Below are 20,597 nucleotides of genomic sequence, written 5' to 3'. Positions count from 1 at the left end.
AGGTGCATATTTGCAGAATTTTTAAATAGAGACTAGGGACTTAAAAATATGCTAGTACCCATTTTCATGTACCCCAAATTTGATGGGACCACTTAAAAAAAAAAAAACCTAAGTGCTTTTCTGCAACACTTCTTCAATGTCTGGAAAAAAACACCTGCAGCCGCTATTTAAAACCCCGACTATCATTTGCAGGCTAAAACGGGGGTACTCATAGTGATCCCGCATGTTTTTACAGCTTTAGGGGGGTCCTACAATTTATTCCAGGAAAATTTAGTTTTTTTTCGCAGATCCCACTTCGCAGGTTCACGATTTCTTAGCTTTTATATTGCATACGGGGATAAAGCGGGCGCGGCGCGATACTTTATCCCTGGAAAATCTCCGATGTGGAGCGAAAAGTCCAGGACGGACTTTTCGCTCCCATATTGAATACCCCTCTAAGTATATAAGGATAGATTTAATCAAACTTTTAAAAAGGAAAAGTAGTTGTGTTGCCCATAGCTACCAAATTCTATTACTTAACTTGTACATACGAGAAAATGACAGTAAGAATCTGCAATAGCTCTTGTCCAGTTTAGCAGAATTAGTAAATCTACCCCATAGTTTGTGTTCACTGTATTTCCATTTCAAATTACATTTGTCCACTATTCACAGGAGTTAAGACCTGGGTTTTGGAGCAGGCTTGTTCTGGACAAATTCTAAAGGCCCCCATACATCAGCAATTGATTGCAGCAATTCTGCAATTTGCAGTCGATTGTGTATAAAAATCTTTCCCTTTTTCAATCGATTGTGGCAATTCTGCAATCGATTGAAAAAGGGAAAGATTTTTATACACAATCGATTGCAAATTGCAGAATTGCTGCAATCAATTGCAGATGTATGGGGGCCCTGACACAGATAACCATCATCTGTTAGTAATTTCCCCACAGTCATCCAATTAATTGATTTGCAGGGAGGGGACTTAAACACCACAAATCCAGCATCAAACAGTCAAGCAATGCAAACATCACATGTAAGTCATGCAGCTATTTTCTTACTTATATGGGAAACCGTAACATTGTATATAGTACATCCTATTATATCTGAATAAGCAATGTACCTAAATATATTAGATTTTTTTTTTTTTTACAAGAAAATAAAAATAAAATGTAATCTACTTACCACAACAACATGCCTGCACCACATAAAAAAAAATCCTCTCACTATTATGTGAAGTTACTGGGGGGGGGGGAGACTTTCTTTATGACTTTTATTATGCTCTCAAAAAAAAAAAAACCCTTTTAAACCACTTTACTTTTAAAGAAAAGTTTCCTTGATGTGCTGTATTATATTCTGACCTAATTTTGACCAATGAAAGCAAAAAATAGGTGCATTGCGCTATGGGGCATATGTATCAATGCTTGATGTGAGATATATATCACCAACCAATCGGCTTCAAACTTTAATTTCTTAAACACAGCCTGCAAAATGTAAGTTAGAAGCTGATTGGTTGGTGATATACAGTATATCTCACATCAAGCTTTTATTCATATGACCCTATAGATCCTTTTATGCATATTTTTTCACAGGTTTTGGAATTGTATAGCTATTTAACATGTCTGCAGCTTTCTTTTTTTCCTGTAAAAAAATATTGCACTAGATGACAATGTGAAATTAATTCCTATTTAAATCACCCCTTAATGTTATATGCCAAAAATGTGTTTGTCAAATACAGTCTCCACAGTGGTTGGATTACATAAGAGGTGTGTCTGTCTGGGCTTGCTGAGTTACACAGGAGGTAGCTCTCAGGTTTGGTAATAATTGGGGCACCATGCTTCATAGGTGCTTGGTTTGTCCACTGGCCCAGCAACTGAAGGGGCAGACAGAGCACTGACCTATTTGTTAGTCAAGCTATGCGATTTCCTGCTATGCTGCCATTGCAGACTGCAGAGCTGTTAGGTAGCAGAGTAAAGTAATCATTATGTCGGTGATTCCTAAACTCTGTCCTTAAGGCAGTCTAGGTTTTAAGTATATTCATGCATGAACACAGGTGACTTAGTCCCTCAGTCAATTTGACCACCTGTGCTCAACCATGGATATCTCTAAAACCTGAACTTTTGGGGTGCCTTGAGGACCGCGTTTTGGAACATCTGTGTTACAGCCAGACAGGCAGCTTGCTGGCCCCCCTCAGCTACCTAACAAAAAAACATTAATGCTGTCTGAGACATATTTCTTTTACATGGTGTTGGCTGCATTACTTATCACCTTTCCCTGTCACCCTGCAGGTAGTGCTGGCCCCAGAGCAGCGCTGACAGTGACATGCACTGTGATGTAGACAGCCAGTGTGGTGTCCAGCCCTGGCTTACGGAAGGGACATCAAAAGATAACATTAGCCACAAAACATTGTTTAGTCCTAAATATTGGTTCTGGGACAGATGTTAACGAATGTTTCTATGTTTTGAAGAAAACTGGCTGCCTAAACGCATACTACACTAATACACTTTTGAAGTTATCTGTGTTTATCTTGAATGTAGGCTTACAATGCTTAAAGTGTATGTAAGCTTTGATTGGCGCAAGATAGGGGTATTTTGATAAAGCCCAGTGGTGGAACTCCCGGAGGCACCAGCTGCCAGGGGGGCACATGGATAAATCAATCTGTAACTGCTGGTGGATGTGGGAGCTGGCAGGTGGGATATAGAGGGGGCTGGCTGAAGTGACAGGGGTGCTGACTGGAGCTAGACACACATGGGGGGGCTGGAGCAAGCCGGAGAGTAGGGAGAACCACTGTCTATTTTGCATCTGGCATGAACTGAGCCTCCTCTGAAACAGGTCCGGTGCCGAACCTAGAGAAAGGGCACTGCTGTGTGCGCCTGAGAAGGGGGCGTGGCCAAGGAAAAAGGGTCATGTCTTTATAACACGTCCCTTTTTCGTCACTCTTGGGGGCGTGCCCGTGACTTACGGACATGCCGGGCAGCCCTCAAGCGCTGCGGTCACTGTGAATGGATGTCATCCATTCGGTGGTCACCGCTGCACCGCTGCTTTCCCCACTTGCGGGACAGGAGCCCGCAGGCTGTTTCAGCGGGGCGCAGTGCCGAAGGGCAGGGTGCTTTCTGCCCTTTAGAAATGGGGCAGGGTGCGGCGCCACGCTAAAACAGCCTAGCGGGAATGCTAGGCAAGTCCGGGGCACCCTTAGCGTTAGCTGGGGGGGGGGTAGGGTTAGGGCTAGGCACTCCTAGGGGGAGAGGGTTAGGTTTAGGCACGAAGGGGGGAGACTTGGGTTTAGGCACTATCGGAGAGGGTTAGGCTACAATAAGGGAGGGTAAGTATACTTACCCGACCCCTTTCTGGATAGCAACCATCGGGATGCCGCTGTCTGTACTCTGACAGGAGGCATTCGACAGCCGGCATTGCATACAGATTCCGGCCTCCTATTATTGTTTTCTGACCTCTGTCGATTTCTCTTCTTTTTTTTTCTCTTCTTTTTTTCTTTCTCTAACCCACTTTTGTGTTGGCCCTATCTAGAGGAGATTTGGTCCTGTTCATGTGAGACTACTGTAAAAAAAAAAATTTTCCCATGGTGTAGTGGTAGAAATGGTTATGCAAGTGACCTAATTTATATTATAACCATTAATCTGTGTTTGATAAGCAATTCAGGCATCTGTAAATGCCCCTCAGTGACGTACCTACAGTATGTTCTAGAATAAGTGTGTGTGTGTGTGTATATATATATATATATATATATATATATATATATATATATATAAATTTTATACACACTTCAGAAGTATTGCCATGTTTGCTTCAATAGAATACTTCAACATAGATATAGAATAGTCCAACATAAATATATTTGTCTCTGAATTAATTTCTGGGGAGAGCATGATGACTTTTGATTAGGGGTCCTGCAATCCATGCTTATGGTAACTAGCCAAAATGACCCATCTTATGCTAAGCCCATGCACTGTTTGTGTTTTGTCCTCTTATGCTTTGTATTCTATTTATGTAACTAACCCAGCTATCAGTGTATAACCTCATGAGATGAGCAACTGCATTAATCAATAGGAAATCTAAGCATATGTGTTTAGTGGGTTGGGTACGGGATGCCGGTGGTCAGAATCCCGACTCGGGCATCCTGGCTAGGTTAGAATGCCGACGTCCCAGGTAAGTAAGTCTAACCTGGCCCTCCCCACAGCATAACCCCAGTACTTACCCTTGGGATTCTGGTCATGATGCTGGGGCCCTTCCCACCAGGGGCAAAAAAAAAATAGCTTCCTCCCCACCCCACTCCTTCGGTTCCCAAAGTGGAACATTTGGAAAAGTACTCGCTGGCATCTAATTGAGCAGAATGGGTTGGGTACGATATCCTGGCAGGGACTAACAATACCGGCAGCTGAATCCCAACGATCAAAATCACAATGGATTTTGGTGAGTAGTCTAACCCTAACAGTCCCCTATCGCAGCCTAACCCTAACCCTCCACCTAGTGTCTTACACTAATACTCACCATCTGGATTCGTTGGGATTATGCTGCTGGTATTGTGACCATCTGGATAGTTACCGCCACAATCCTGCATACATCCCAGCAGAATACATATCGCACCCTGTATGACAGTAAATAGGATACATTGCAGTAAAGATGACTAATAGACATCAGAAAGGCACAACAATAGTGAGTTATACAGACTATATAGACTGGTAAAGTGTGCGTCCAGGCATCCAAAACGTCTGAACTCCTGCACCAGCAGGCTCCAAACCTCTATTGTGTATTAGTCAACTATGTATCTGCTGTATACCAGGTTTATACAGATATGACCGCTGCAACTGACCTGGTTCCCAAATTATGGAGGCAGCAAAAAAGATTTCCATTAAAATCCATACCCTATACATGTATACATCTCTCCATGGCTCTCTCGATTCCCCAATTCATAGCTCTGTCATCGGCTCTTTATTGAACCCTTTACTTTTTAACAGGCTTCTGCTCCAGTGCTGTGTGCTCCAGTTCCTAACTGCTCAGTTAGGAAGTTTAGTGAACACACTTCCTCTGAGCGTGGGATTATGGGACTGTCTGACTTTTTTACTAGGATCATTCAAATAGCAATCCAGGGAGTTGTATTAACCTCATCATGCCTTTGGTATGCCACTGGTCTGGATGATATTCTTCCCTCCTGCAGCTGGCAAACCCATCCCATATCCAGCATTCAGGCCCATAGCCTGCCTGCTACCCCTTAGCTTAGAGTGATGGAGTGTTCTCAGGTGAGAGGAAGGGTGTCCCATGCCTCAGTACAACACAAATAAGCCTTCTCCTCCATGCACACTCTGGTCTCAAACCAAAATTTACAATCCACGTATGGCTGAAGGTGAAGAATGCTACTGCAATGTTAGGGCATAGCCACCTGGGTGAAATGGCTATGACAAGACTTTTGCTCGGTGTAACGTATGGAGCAGAATATACAAACATTTTAAATACGGATTATATATATTATGACTTATTTCATTTGCAATATCAATTTGGTCCAGGAATACATCTTCAATCACTTCAGGGGAAAGTAGGGCTGCTAAATCAATTATATTAATCTAGTCTGGGGTCATGGATTAGATTATAAGCAGGACGCTCTTGAATCTATACTGTAAGCTCCAATGGGACCGGCCAAATGACAATGCTTCAATATACTCTAGAGCTGGGGTGGACAATAAGCGTCCCTCTAGATGTTGAACTACAAATCCCAGCATACATTACAACAATTTTAGCATGGTCAAATAGCAAAACTGTTGCAGGGCATGCTGGGATGTGTAGTTTAACAACATCTGAGGGGTACAAGGAACATCAAGGCGGTAGTGTGAGTCATCCTCACAAAATGCGTCTCATACCATTAGGTAGTGTGAAAACTGCTTTGCTGGATTTGCTCATGTAACTGACCTATGTACTTTAAGTGACTATGTAACTTTACCATGTCTCCAATAGGTTTTCAGTGCAGCTTTCTTTTTCCACCTTTATCAATGCAAAAAAATATAAAATAATTTGTCCAGAAAAAGCATCATGGATGGTGGTTTTGGCGGAATCCACAACCTAAGAATAGTCTTCCTAGCGTCTGCAGGGACCGCCAAAAGCAGTCTACGTTTACCTGCAAAAATCGAAATACCTTGTGGTAATTTGACTAAAATATTCCAATTCTGCAGTTAGAGGGAGATTATTGACCAGGAAAGTGTTGGCAAAACACCTACTTTTTAGCCAAAAATGTTTAATAGTTGGACAATCCGATAAGCAATTATAAAAAAAATTTCTCTGAGAGCCACGTTTAATACAAATACAGGAGGGAGAAACATCTAGGTGGGGATAGATTGGCCCTATGACAATTTTTTTTTAAAAAAAAACCTTTCCACAGGTAATAATTTAGAAGTAGCAGTGAGTCCAGACTGGTTAATTAGCCGCGAAAAGTGCCGTCTGTCGAAAAAAGCGGATTGAATTTGCCTGTTTTGGCGCAATGTTTTCTCCATTCACTATTCGCCCTATTCAATTGTAAAACACGCAAAAAAGCGGATAGTCGAATGTTTTACAAAAGCGAAACTAGCGAAAATAACTTTTTTTTTGGGGGGGGGGGGGGTAAATCAGTCTGTACCCCATAAAAAGCTTCAGTGACCCTGGGAATCAATATAGAATAGTAGTAGCCCTAATAAAAGTATTTAGTGAACTTATTTTTGTTGCAAAGGGCTGTTATATGCATATGTGTGGAAAAATTATAGAAAGCTTTTGAATACAGGCAGGGATCCAGCAATTATTTACAGCACCGCTACAAGCCAACATCAATCTGTTTCTTTACCTCTGCGACTGTGGGTACAACCTCTTGTCTCCCCTTTGCCGGTCAGCCACTAGCCTACCCAGTACTCGCAGCCCATAACATGGTCGAAACGGCGGTCTCACCGTGTGGACATAGCGTGAGTGTGGGATTGCTGCTGGAAGCCAAAGGACCGAGGAACCATTATTGGACACTGCCATCCGGACAAGCAGCCCTATTTACAAGTCCTACAATTACTGGGCTACCAAGGGATTATACCGGAATCATTGTGCAGATATAAGTGTGAGAAACCAGATATCTTATTCAATAACAGTACCGCATTCTATCAGCATATATTTAACCCACAATATGCTGGAATAAGAGCGGTGCTTTCTCGTTCTCTTTACTTTTAGAGATCTGGCCATTAAATATTTATACTGGCTATTGCAGAGTAATAATATTTTTGTGCAACATTTTTATATTTGCTGGGACCCATGCAATATTGTATTTTCATATTTTTAATAAATTTATGTTTGATATTTTAAATTTGAATGTGTACTAGATGATTTCACTCATTGACCGATAAAGCGCAGTTCCTCAATTTCCCTTTTTTATTTTTCTGATATATTGTTAAGCCTGCAGAGACTTAATTGGAACAGCAGCTAAATAATCAGTTCATGAGTGGTGTTATTGGCAGACAGGGATAAATGGCACCTATTTGTTTGTTATATTGTTTGATACTGCAGTTAGGACTGCTTCTGCCCAGATGCCAAAGAAGCCAGTCCATGGTCTTTCAATGATTGTTCATTTAACCTCTTACTCACGTCATTTGATTGTGTATAGGAAATCGTTAGTTGGAATTAAATGTCTTTCTACTTTAGAAAGATGGCAAGGTTTTTTTATTTTTTTTACATTTTTGCTTGTTACCTTATCTGGCTTTCAGGAAGTATACATGCATTATCTATGTGTCCTGCTCATTGACTACACTTCCATCAGTCCACACACGTCCGTGTGCACTATTTCCAATGGTTCTTTTGCTCTGGATGCTGACTTTAGAATGGGGCAATGTGTTTGCTTACCTTAATGAAACTTTCACATGCTGGTGTTTCTGGGTTATTTATGGATATCCCCGTCACCATGCAATCTAAAAGTTTCTGTATTTTGTCATACCCTAGGTGATCCAGTCTCCTATGCTATAGCTCCATAGATTGGAATTTGAAGCCGTCATCATACAACACTCAGTTTCTAGGATGTACAGTTGATGGTACCTGGTTTCCTATGCAATTAAGGTCTCTTATTGTACACAACACTTGTGAATTGGACCTTGTATCTCTTCTCCACTACAGTTTTGTCAATCCGATTGGTTCATAGATCGGGCACAAATATTATATCTTCAATGTTTGTGACAATTGTTTCGCCCTAGATCCTCAAGCACACCGTAATTGTCCTGACTTTTGTAGCATTTAGGACTTTAACTCCTATTCCCCTGATGTTTACAGGATCACACAAATTTAGAAGTATGTTTACTAAAGTGTGTGTTTTTAGAAGTGGAGATGTTGCCCATATCAACCAATCAGATTCTATTTAACACTTATCTAGCACCTTCTAGAAGATAACTAGAATCTGGTTGCTATGGGCAACATCTCCACTTCTAAAATCTCTCACTAAATATATAAGTAAATATACCCCTTAGGATGTATTGAAACTTGGGCCCTGATTCAGATCCGGACGCTCTGACAGAGTGCTCGCTCTGAATCAGGGCGATATTTTTTTTTTTTTCTAGAACTGCCTCCTCGCTGCTCGCATAGCTGTGGGTGACCACCCACAGCTATAGCGAGCAGCCAGGTTGATTGTCGTGATGGTCAAGACCATCGTGACCATCGGGCTTGCGATGAGACCCTTGTGGTAGGGTCTCGTGGCCGCAAGCCCCAGAGAGCTTTCGGCTCTAACAGAGCCGGAAGCTCTCCACTGACATCACTTGTGATGTCAGTGGGGCCACCCCCAAATGACAGGCGTTCTCATGGGAACGCCTCCGTTCGGGCAGCGACCCCCCTGGCCCGCCCATCAAAGGGGGCGAGCTGTCACTCGACATCGACAGCTCTCCCCCTTTGTTGCGAGACCCGGAGCGATGGAGTGCCCGTCGCTATCCGGGTCTCACGTATGCGCACGACGGAGCCGGCTCCGTCGTGCACATGCGCTCTGGGCCACCATCGACCCGGTTGCGAGCGCTCAGCGCTTGCGACCCGGTCTGAATCAGGCCCTTGGTTCAAGACACTAAGTGCCTCTTGGCTCAAGTCTATATACCAGCAATCTTTGCAGTGAATGTTGGCTACATGTTATGTTGACTAATTTTTTTCTATCATGCCTGCATGATGAAGTACCACTTTGTTCACTGCAACACTATGTAGACAAGTGATTGGACACTGACAGCAAATGGATCAACTATATTTTATTGAGATCAGTACTTTGTAGGTCCACCATGTGCAGTGATTACTGCAGATAGCCTTCTTGGCAAACTGTCCACAAGTTCCTGGACAACAGCAGGCGGTATGTTTCGCCATTCCGTCTTAAGTACAGTGACCAACTGTGACATTGAAGAAGGTTGAGTCTGCTTAGAATGCACCCGTCTCTCCAATTTGTCCCAAAGGTTCTCAATGGGGTTAAGATCCGGACTTAGACAGGTGGCATTATCGTCCTGATAAAAACATTTGTTTTCAAAGAACTAAGTGCATGGGCCTCCCTATGAAGTGTTCTTGTCGAAACTGCTGCATTAGTAGCCTTTTGGAACTCGTGTGCAATGGTATGCATTTCGCTTACGCGGGGGTGTCCAATCACTTTTGTCTGCATAGTGTACATTCTGAGGCCTTATATCCTATTTTGTGACTCTTGTACTTGGGCTTTCTGGGTTTTACACCCATTGACTGACAGAATAGAATTCTCAGCATTCGTCTCAACAGGAATGTGCTCTTGGGTGCCAGCGGTGCGTGACCGAGATCAGTTAACATGATTAATAACTTCACCAGGTTGCTGTTAACAAAATAGAATAAGTTGCAGGTTAACACAGAAGGCACACAATTAGAAATGTGCGCCAGACCATTTTTTTTACTGGTTTTAATTCTAATTCGTCGGCCGGATTTGGTGTTGCCAAATCGCCTTGACATGTGTTGGGTTTTTCCAAAAATTGGCAAAAAAAGCTAAAATCGCATAGTTTCCACTTGTTTTCAGTCAATTTTGACCACATCGCAGCTCACAATATTGTTTTCAATATTCAATTTTGAGACTGGGTGAGAGCTGTCATACTTGCTTCCCCTTGCAAAGGATTGTTTCACAGTCAATTGTCATTTGAAACTAGTCTTCTTGGTCCCCTTCTGGGATGAAGATCCAGCAGCAGCCCTAGTGCTGGAGGATTCTTCTGAAGAATCCTGGATAGGGAAGGAGTTGCCTAGCCTTAACAAATTGTATGCATGATGACCTCTGATCATTACTGTGGATTTTGAGGATGAAGGTGTTGGTAGTAGAGATTGCAGGTGCTGGGATCTAATTGAACTTGACAGAAGTTGAGCTAGCTGATGCTGGACTAAATTTTTTTTTTTTTTTTTTTTTACTGATAATTCTCAATATATCCCTTGTGTTAAATATATCTACCATAATACACCATATGGAGTGAAACCATCTTTACAGAGGAGATACAAAGATACCTTGGTAGGCATCAAGACACCTGACACTGCGTAAGTACTGGTACGCAACCTCGTGCTATACATCGGTTTATCTGTATATAAAGAACACTGTGGGAATCTATAATGTGGTAGAAGGGAAGCCTAGAACAGAAAAAAAAAAAAAAAACTTTATAAATTTGACTACGCTACACCTACGTGTAAGTGAGGTGCGTCCGTGTCGTTTGGTCTGTGCACTAGTAGTGGGGGATCCCAAACCACCTTGCATAACTAAAGATACCTTGATGAGGGTATATTAACTCTCTATATAGAGTGAGTTGGGGTGAGCCCACCTACACGTGTTGAAAATACTATACAAGTGTTTACATTGAAAAAACTACACGTTGCTTTATTTTATTTACATGTTGAGATGAACGATCCATGTATGGTGAGAAAAAGCATGCACACCAAATCCAAAGATAAGTAGTTCATCCTGAACAATATTTGTGTGTCATTTCTACTGCAGAATTGAGAACAGCACCATTTTTCTGCACTTGTTTTGATGCTGGACTGCTTGTTGGTTTTTTTAGCACCAGTTTCTGATGTCAAACTTTTCATGAGTTCACTGCAAATGATGTAAGAGGGAGGAGGTTCATAGATGGTTAACATCCCAACCTCTTATCGTGGTTTTACAAATGTTACAGATGGCTTGACAATTATCAAGATTTGGGTAAACCTAATTCCACACATGAGGTGCATCTGTTGGTCCTTTGCCCAGGCATGACAATGGCCTTCCTCTTATCATGGCCAAGAGCTGCTTCCACTGGTGCCTGACTTACACATCTTCATTCGCACCAGCGCCACTCCACAAATATCCCCCTCATCCTCTTGCACTTCTTCGATGGAATCCTCAATTTCTATGTCATCTGCTATATTTGTGCTGCTCATCCCAACATTTGCAGAGGGAGCATAAATGGTGGAAGGTGGCTTCTCTGCGAGTACAACAGTATCGGAAAGGTCAGGTTCACACATCGCACTTGTGGACACACTTGGGGGTATATTTACTAAAGTGGAGATGTTGCCCATATCAACCAATCTGGTATGGGCAACATCTCCATTTCTGAAAACTCACTTTTAGTGAATATACCCCTTAGACTCTCCTCAGGGATTTGTGATATTTCTGTTTCTGAATGCATAGTTTGTTCTATTGCCTTAGTGGTTTTCCTTCCCTTTTTTTTTTTTTTTTTATAACACCTCTTCTACACTGAGTGATAAGGTCTAGCATCATTACTGGTGGCAGCAGCTGCAGCAACAATATTTGGATGCTTATCTTTTGTAAACGTAAAGTTAGCCATTTTTCAATTTGCAGATCACTGCGTGGCTTATATATGCACGTGAACAAACCAAGCGCACCGAACAGTAAAAACAATACAATTACTTCATAAAAATTTTTGATGGTGCAGGTCTATTCAAACAGTGTGAAGTGGAGTCACAGGGCTTATATATGCAGTGCACGTGAATGTCTTACTAATGGACACAGCACAGCCAATACAGCAGTGTGCACCCCCTATACACATTGACTTGGCAGCACAGTCTATACAGCAGTGTGCACCCCCTATATACTACACACTGACTAAGCAGCACAGCCACTTGTGAGTATGGACACAGCCTATACAGCACAGCAGCGTGCACCACCCCTATATACACATTAACTAAGCAGCCCAGCCTATACAGCACAGCAGTGTGCACCCTCTATATATAGTTATACGCAACAGCACAGTCACTCTGGGATGGAGACACCAAGCATGGGCAGTAGTGCATTTGGGTTAGAGGATGGTCTGTGATGCAAAAGCAATACCAGCACTAGTTAAACAGGAGGACAACAGCTAAAAAGAATTCTTTACATCTTTGAAACAATTGAAAAGGATCTTCTGAGCTTGCCTGACACCCTGCAACTCAGCCACCAGATTTCATTATAACTAGGGATGTGCGCCGGACCATTTTTGCCGGATTTGGATTTGGTTCTAATTCGTCGTCCGGCTTTGGATTTGGATTTGCCAAACTGCGGTGACTGGCTTTGGATTTGGATTTGGATTTTTTTACAAAAATTGACAAAAAAAGCTAAAATCACATAAATTGGTCTTTTTTTTTTCTTCCTAGAGTATTATTAACCTCAATAACATTAATTTCCAGTCAATTTAGACCATATCACAGCTTATAATATTGTTTTCAACATTATTGGCCAAAGGTTGCAGTGAGCTGACTGGTTACTAAGCGACAAAGCAGCGGCACAACGACACAGACACCACAGTATAAAGCACATCTATGACACATTGCCACACAGCAGTGGCAGAAATGAAAAGTAGTGCACCCACCCAGTGGGGTACGGCCAGCAGAGTCACAGTACTTGTTTACATAGTGGGGTACGGCCCTAGGAGTCACAGTGCACAATCTTATTCGCATTACACCGCACATAGGGCCTGATTCACATTACACCATAAAGTAGTGTCTCTTATTTATGTTACGACACACACTAGTGCCCCTTTTACACAATGCCCACAGTAGTGACCCTTTTACACAATGCCCACAGTAGCGGTGTCCCTTACACAATGTCCCCCAGCAGTGGTGCCCCCTATGCAGTCCCCTTAGTAGTAGGGTCCACTATGCAGTGCCCCCAGTAGTATGCCCCCCCATTAGCAGGCCTCCCCCCAGTAGTATGCCCCCCATTAGCAGGCCCCCCCCCAGTAGTATGCCCCCCATTAGCAGGCCCCCCCCAGTAGTATGCCACCCAGTAGTAGGCTGCCCCAGTAGTAGGCTGCCCCAGTAGCAGGGGCCCCCCCTGTAGTATGGCCCCCCCTGTAGTAGGCTGCCCCAGTAGCAGCCCCCCCCAGTAGTAGTAAGCCCCCCTCAGTAGTATGGCCCCCCTCAGTAGTATACCCCCCCCCAGTAGTGCAGACCCCCCAGTAGTATAGCCCCCCCCCAGTAGCAGGCCCCTCTGTAGTATGGCCCCCCAATAGTGCAGATCCCCCCCCAGTAGTATGGCCCCCCAGTAGTATTGCCCCCCCCCAGTAGCAGACCCCCCCCCAGTAGCAGGCCCCTCTGTAGTATGGCCCCCCCCAGTAGTGCAGACCCCCCCCAGTAGCGCCCCCGGACCTTTGACAAGTAAAAAAATAAAAAAAAATAAAACTTACCTGTATCCCCGCTCCCGCGCCGTCCGCTCTGTCACACGCTGAGGAGGGGAGCCGGAAGACGGAGCTCATGTGTGAGCTCCAGCCGACTCCCTCCGTGCAGCAGCCAATGAGAGTCTGTGTGACTCTCATTGGCTGCTGTAACAAACACACAGCTGCCGCTGGCGGCTGTGTGTCTGTGTCTGTGTAGGGCAGAGCGCTATCACTGCGCTCTGCCCTACACACGAGGAGACCTGATGTCGGATTCTCTAGTGAGAATCCGACATCAGGCGGCCGCCGTTCGGCCCCGAACGGGGATCCGAGTCAGGCGGTGAACACCCGAACAGGGTTCGGGTGGACTCGGATCCCCAATGTTCGGAGCGGTTCGGATTCCACAGAATCCGAACCGCTCATCTCTAATTATAACCTGGACACACCTTTTGCCAACACCCTGCTTCAGCATTGCAAGGAACTACCAGTTTGCTGCACTTAAATTTTTTGTATGTATGTTTTTTGATTCTACACTATTCAAATCATTCCTGTACCACTGTCCATTTATCTCTATACCACTGTAGTATCTACCATTGTTTAACACCTATACATCTTTAACAATACTTTTATCCTAAATTTAAAGTCCTGCAACTTTATCAGTTCCAAACTCATTTTGTTTATTAGATACTATTGTAGTTGTGCCTTTACATCTACCAGCACTGTTCTTCCTTTTCTCTGATTTTTAGACATTTTAACTGTACTGTTCCTGTATCTCACGCTCATCACTACTAGTACCATTTCTCACCCAATTCCCTCATCTACAGTGTCTTTTCTTCTGCCCCCCCACTCAATCAGCAACGACATAAGTCTCTCCTCTACCACCAGTAACCATATCTTTCCTCCCTCCGTAGTCTCTTCCCCCTTCTCTTACCCCTCTTTCCTCCCCTCTGTCTCCCGTCATCCAATCTAGTGTTCTCCACTGTATTTTCCACATACCCACAGTATCCTTATCCCCCTGCTTTAAAGCAATCGCAACCCCCACACTACAGCAACCTTAACAATCTCCATCTCTCTCCTCCTAATTCTGTCCCTCTCTCCGGTGTCCTGTAGAAAGCCACTTCTGTCTATAATCAACTGGTCCCCATCCATGACCGCTTCGTCTCCAACTCCTTGAATCTCCTTGCCATCACCAAATCCTGGACTTGCCCATCTAACACCACTTCTCCTGCAGCTATCTCCTTCGGGGGCCTCACATTCTTTCACACTCCCTGGCCTGGAGGTTGCCACGGTGTTGAGGTACTTCTATCGTCTGGTCACTCCCACCATATCTTACCTTCTAAACTCTCCATTTCATTCTTTCCATTCAATGCTCATGACGATCACCTCTTCCAACTTCTTCGAGTAGCTACCTTTTTTCGTCCCCCTGGTCTTGCCTCAAAATTCCTTACTTTTTTGCTTTCTGGCTCCTAATCTTCAAATGGGCTCTCAAGACCTTTCTTCCTCCAAAGCTTTCCAGCGCTCATCATAACCCACTACTCAATGTTCCTTCCTCACAATCCAGTCCATCTGTGTCGCCCCTGTCTGTCTGCCCCCTCTCCTTTAGAATGCAAGCTCTCACGAGCAGGGTCCTCTTCCCTCACATGCTTCTCCTTCCCTTACTTATTTTTTAATATACAACAGCACCTACCAATTGGTTGCAACACCCTGCTGCTTATTTAAGTGTTATGCAGCAATGTTTATAAATCATGTATTTATCCTGCATTGTTTGTACTCTTCAGAACTGTTTTTTCTTGTGTGCTCATTTGTTTATGTACTTTTGTAAGGCGCTGCGGAACCCTTGTGGTGCCATATAAATAAAGGCTGATGATTATAATAATATGGGATCCTTGCAGTACAGAAGCAGACAGCGCAGAGCTGCGGGAGTTTTGCTTCAGGTATTTGGCACTACGAATTTCATTTACATTTCAATTCCAAGCTCGCATTGAATTTTCAGAAGAAATTCCTTTTTGTGTGCACCCCCCTGAGCAGGTGTAAAGGGAAAATCCTTATTGAAAGGTAATAATGTCGGGACACAGTGCAGGACATCTGACACACTCCTGGTTTTTAATCTGGATCTCCCCTGGTTTTGGATCTGGATTGGTTTTGCCAAAACCTTACCTCCGTGTTTTTGTTTTTGTGTTTTGGATCTGGATTTTTTTCTTAAAAAAATAAAAAAAAAACCCAGCTAGAATCACATAAAATGGGCCTTTTTTTTTTTGTTCCTACAGTATTAATAATCTCAATAACATTTATTTCCACTCGTTTCCAGTCAATTTTGACCGCCTCACAGCTCACAATATTGATTTTTTTTTTTCATCTAGTTAAAGGGCCAAAAGGTTGCATGCAGCTTGCTGGCTCAAAACTGATTGATATAATTATTAATAGTTGAGGACTGTTCAAAGATGATGGTTGATATACCCTTGAGGATTGAAGAGTTGATAGTTGGTGCAGCCCCTGGCTGTAAAATTTGATAATAAATTAATTAAAAAATTCATTAGGTGTAGCCCCTGGCTGAATAATTCATAAAAAGAAATTAATTGGTGTAGCCCCTGGCTGTAAAATTGATAATAAATTCCTAAAACAACCATAACATTAATAATGGAAAGGAAAAAGATGCAAGATGGAATAGTCCTTGGGCCCTCCGACCCACCCGTTTGCTGTATACGAAACAGGACATTCACAGTTTAACAAACCAATCATTAAAGTGACAAGGACTGCCAATTGTGGCTGAAATGATTGGTTTGTTTGGACCCCCTTAAAACAAGCTGCCAATATGCATTGGACGTGGAAATGATCCCATACACAAACTGGCTTTACATTACAACATCAGATGTTGTCCTTATCCTCGTCATCCCCCCATCAGTGTGTACATCCTTTTCTTCACACAATATAAATTTGTCCCCGCTGGAATCCACCATAGGCACCTCTGTAATTTTTGGATGTAATTGTTGGTAGAAGTCTTCCTCGTGGCATTTGTAATTCATTTTAATGAACATCATCTTTTCCACATTTTGAGGAAGTAACCTCCTACGCCAATCACTGACAAGGTTGCCAGCTGCACTGAAAACTCTTTCGGAGTACACACAGTAGGGTGGGCAACTTTAGTAATGCAAAGCCAGTTTGTGTATGAGACTCCAAATTGCCTTTTTTTCCTGCCAGTACTGAAAGGGACTGTCTGACATGTCTATTAGGATGTTATCTCTGAAATAGTCCTCCACTATTCTGTGAATGGAGACTGTATCACACATGGTCACGGTAGAAGACATGTCACTAGTAGGCAGTTCTCTCAGGCCTGACCAGATGTCATTTTTTTTTTTTGGTGAACGATCTGCATGACCAGCAGGCATGCTGTGAAGAAAATTTAGCTTCTTTCCTGGCAGCTGCAGAAACGGAAGGAGGAAATGATGGCATTTCACATGCGGCTGCAGCTACCAATTTTTTTACCAACAGCTCTTTGCACAGTTTTAGATTTTGGTCTGTTGGAAAAAAATTCACAAGGTAGGACTTAAACCTAGGATCCAGAATGGTCACCAAAATTTTTCTGATTTCAATAGATTGACGACTCTTGGATCCTGGTGAAGTGAATCAAGGGCTTGATCCACCAGTCCGACATACTTTGCGCAATCGCTCTGTTTCACCTCCTCCTTCAGTTTCTCCAGCTGTTTTTGCAAAAGTCTGATGAGGGGAATGACCTGACTCAAGCTGGCAGTGTCTGAACTAAGTTCACGTGTGGGAAGTTCAAAGGGTTTGAGAACCTTGCACAACACGGAAATTATTCTTCACTGCGCTTGAATACGGTGCATTCCCCCTCCACGGCCTATGTCATAGGCTGTTGTATAGCCCTGGATTGCCTTTTCCTGTTCCTCCATCCACTTAAGCATATAGAGGGTAGAATTCCACCGAGTTACTACCCTTGCTTCAGATGATGACAGGTCAAATTTAACAGTACCCACTGGTCATGAAATCTTCGACAAGTGGTCACCGAATGTCTAAAATGTCCAGATATTTTGCGGGCCACCAACAGCATCACCTGCACGAGCGTGTCACATTTTAAAAAAACATTGCACCACCAAATTAAATTTGTGAGCAAAACATGGGACTTGTTTGAATTGGCCCACATGTAATGCTCTGACAATATTGCTGGCAGTGTCCGAAATCACAAATCCCAAGGAGAGTCCAAGTGGGGTAAGTCATGTAGCAATGATTTCCCTCGGTTTTTCTAAGAGGTTCTCAGCGGTATGCCTTTTGGTGAAACTGGTGATGCACAGAGTAGCCTGCCTCTGTATCAGCTGTCTTTTGTTAGATGTTGCTGTTGTAGGCAATACACCTATCCAGTGGGCTGTCAGTCATGTAATCCTTAGTTTGCCCTGTCCCACTTGTCCACATATCAGTGGTCAAGTGGACAGTGGGTACAACAGCATTTCAGGGGACATTGGTAAGGTTTTTTTATTTAATGTCCTTGTACAGACGTGGAATTGCTGTTCTAGCGAAGTGGAATCTAGAAGGGATCTGGTAGCGAGGATACAGGACCTTAATAACTGTTGAAAACCCACTGCAGTAATGGCAGATACTGGACACACATCTAATACCAGCATAGTTGTTATGGCATCAGTATCTGCTGTGCAACTGGGTGGTTGCTGTCAAACTTGTTTGACCTTGCAAACGATTGTTTGACAGTTAATTGTTTTTGGAGGATATGCTACAAGTAGTCTTCCTCTTGGTCCCCTTCTGGGATGAAGATCCAGTCACAGCAACAGGCATAGTCAACAAGGATCCTGCTAAGGAATCATGGATAGGAGAGGAGTCGATCATGCTTTGAATACCAACATTGGATGCAGCAGGACTACTCCCGATGACGAATGAGGATGTTGATGGTGTTGGAGATCGAAGGCGCTTGGATCTCACAGAGAGGGAGCAGGTATGTGATACAGGACTTGTTACTTTATGTATTTTGGAACTTGGCGCCAAACACTGATATTTGATGAATGCGCTCCAAGTGATGTAACAAGGAGGAGGTTCCTAGGTGGCTTAGGTCCCTCCCTCTACTCACTCTTTCTTGGCAATGGGCACATATGGCTTGACAACTGTCCGGATCAGGGTGGAAATAATTCCACACGTGAGAAGTGGGTTGTTTTTTTTTGTATTTTGTCCCGGCATGACAACAATGGGCTTTGGCTTTTTCAATCCATTGGCAACAGCCGTTGACTTACAAAGGACATCTTCATCATCAACATCCTCATCATCCTTAGCACCTTCAACTACCAAAATATCATCCTCCTCCATGTGCAATTCCACAGAAGCTTCCTCTATGACTACGTCTGACAGATGTTGACTGCCCTTCCCAACATTTACAGCGGGCACACAAATGTTGGAACTTGGAGGATCCTCCAGTACACTAGTATTTAGGTCTGGCTCACACATGGCAACTGCGGACACACTTGCACTTTGCTTGGGGATTTGTGATTTTGATTTCTCAGGGCACACAGTTATTTTTTCCGAAGGGCTATCCGAATCAGCAGTATTCGTATAGAAAGGCCTTATCCTTTCCTTGCCACTTCGTGTAGTGAATGGTATATTTCCAATTTTTTGTTTATCTAAAGGCAAATTTTCCTTTCAAGTTTTTTTTTCTCTTAACTTCAGTAGTAGCTTTACCATATCGATGGTGTGACTTAAGCCCTGGGGCATGGGCCTTCATAGAGGACGAGGAAGTTGACGGCCTTACACTGCTGGCGGCAGCTACAACATGTGTTTCTTGGCCTTCCATATTTTCTGCAGTCTTGAAGCAGTGTCACAAGCACCAATAGTGTAGCCAAGGTGCAGTTACAAAATTCACACGTGCAGTCGTGCACACACACAAAAATAGTAGACAAAAAAACAATTGATTTTAATTTTTTTTTTATGCTCAAGAACTTGGGCCCAGATCAGTGATTGATCACGACTGGAATGGGGCAGCACTAGGTTGCAACTTGCATTGCTGGCTGGATCTTGTGTGGTTAAGCCTAACACACACACGTGCACACACAGACAGTAAAAGGTCAGAAAAAAGACAATTGATTTTTATTTTTTTTCAGCTCCAGAATTTTGGCCCAGAGCACAAATTGATCACGACTGGAGTTGGGCAGCACTAAGTTGCAACTTGCATTGCTGGCTGGATCTTGTGCGGTACTGCGGATAAGCTTAGCACGCACGCACGCGCGCACACACACAGAAAAATATAAAAGACACTTTGATTTATTTTTTTTTAATTTTGAGTCCAAAACTTGGGCCTAGATGGACACAGCACCAGCCCAGATGTGTTCTGCACCAGCCCAGTCGGACACAGCAGATGGCAAAGCAGCCCAGATGGATCAGCAAATCGGCATGCAACAGCCCAGATAGACAGCACAGTGTCTGCACCGGCCCAGAATGGATCAGCACCAGCCCAGGACACAGCAGACAGCACCAGCACTCTCCCAGCCCTACACTACCCACCCTCCCTGTTCAGTCTTCACAGCTGGAGTGAAATGGCGTCCATCGGGTGGTCCCTTTATATACTACATTGATCATAGAGACGGAAGTTTATGTACCGCGAGATTTCAGACTCTATTACAAGTCCGTGAGTGCCGCTGTTTGTTTTCAAGTCGCTGATATTCATTCTTGCTCCAGAGGGCACCAGGGCATTAAATAAATAAGTGTGACTACACATGCAGGGATCGATTGAATACATTTCATGACAACTTCTCATTAAGCCCATTTGGGCTAATAGAATTGAGTTCGAAAATCCATCTGCTTCAATTTGAAGCAATCTACCTGCTCTGTCCCCGCCCCTTAGGGTTTTGGGGACATGATCAATCACTAAATGTTTCAGTTGACTTAATGTATGTCCTTTCTCGGCAAAATGCCTAGCAATGGGTTGTTCAGATATCTTGCCCGAAATGGCTGCCTTGATGGCCGACCTATGTAAGGCCATTCGCTCCTTCATCATTCTTATAGATTTGCCCACATATAAGAGGCCACAAG

The 20,597-nt window shown here is 43.5% G+C and overlaps 1 protein-coding gene across 3 annotated transcripts in view; it reads left to right on the top strand.

Annotated features, from left to right (window-relative positions):
* The first annotated feature begins 932 nt into the window (after positions 1 to 932).
* The window catches only part of LOC148436253 (uncharacterized), a 125,163-nt gene continuing 105,498 nt past the window's right edge, over positions 933 to 20,597 (top strand). For all 3 annotated transcript variants that reach the window (XM_088465126.1, XM_088465125.1, XM_088465124.1), the window contains exon 1: positions 933 to 1,009. The gene's annotated coding sequence lies outside the window, so the exon portion shown is untranslated. The remainder of the gene's footprint in view (positions 1,010 to 20,597) is intronic.

Source organism: Taudactylus pleione, unplaced genomic scaffold, assembly GCF_031769625.1.
Source record: "Taudactylus pleione unplaced genomic scaffold, aTauple2 ptg001865l, whole genome shotgun sequence".
NCBI lineage: Eukaryota > Metazoa > Chordata > Amphibia > Anura > Myobatrachidae > Taudactylus > Taudactylus pleione.
Note: the sequence above shows the minus strand (reverse complement) of the source record. Positions and strands in the feature narration are given on the sequence as shown.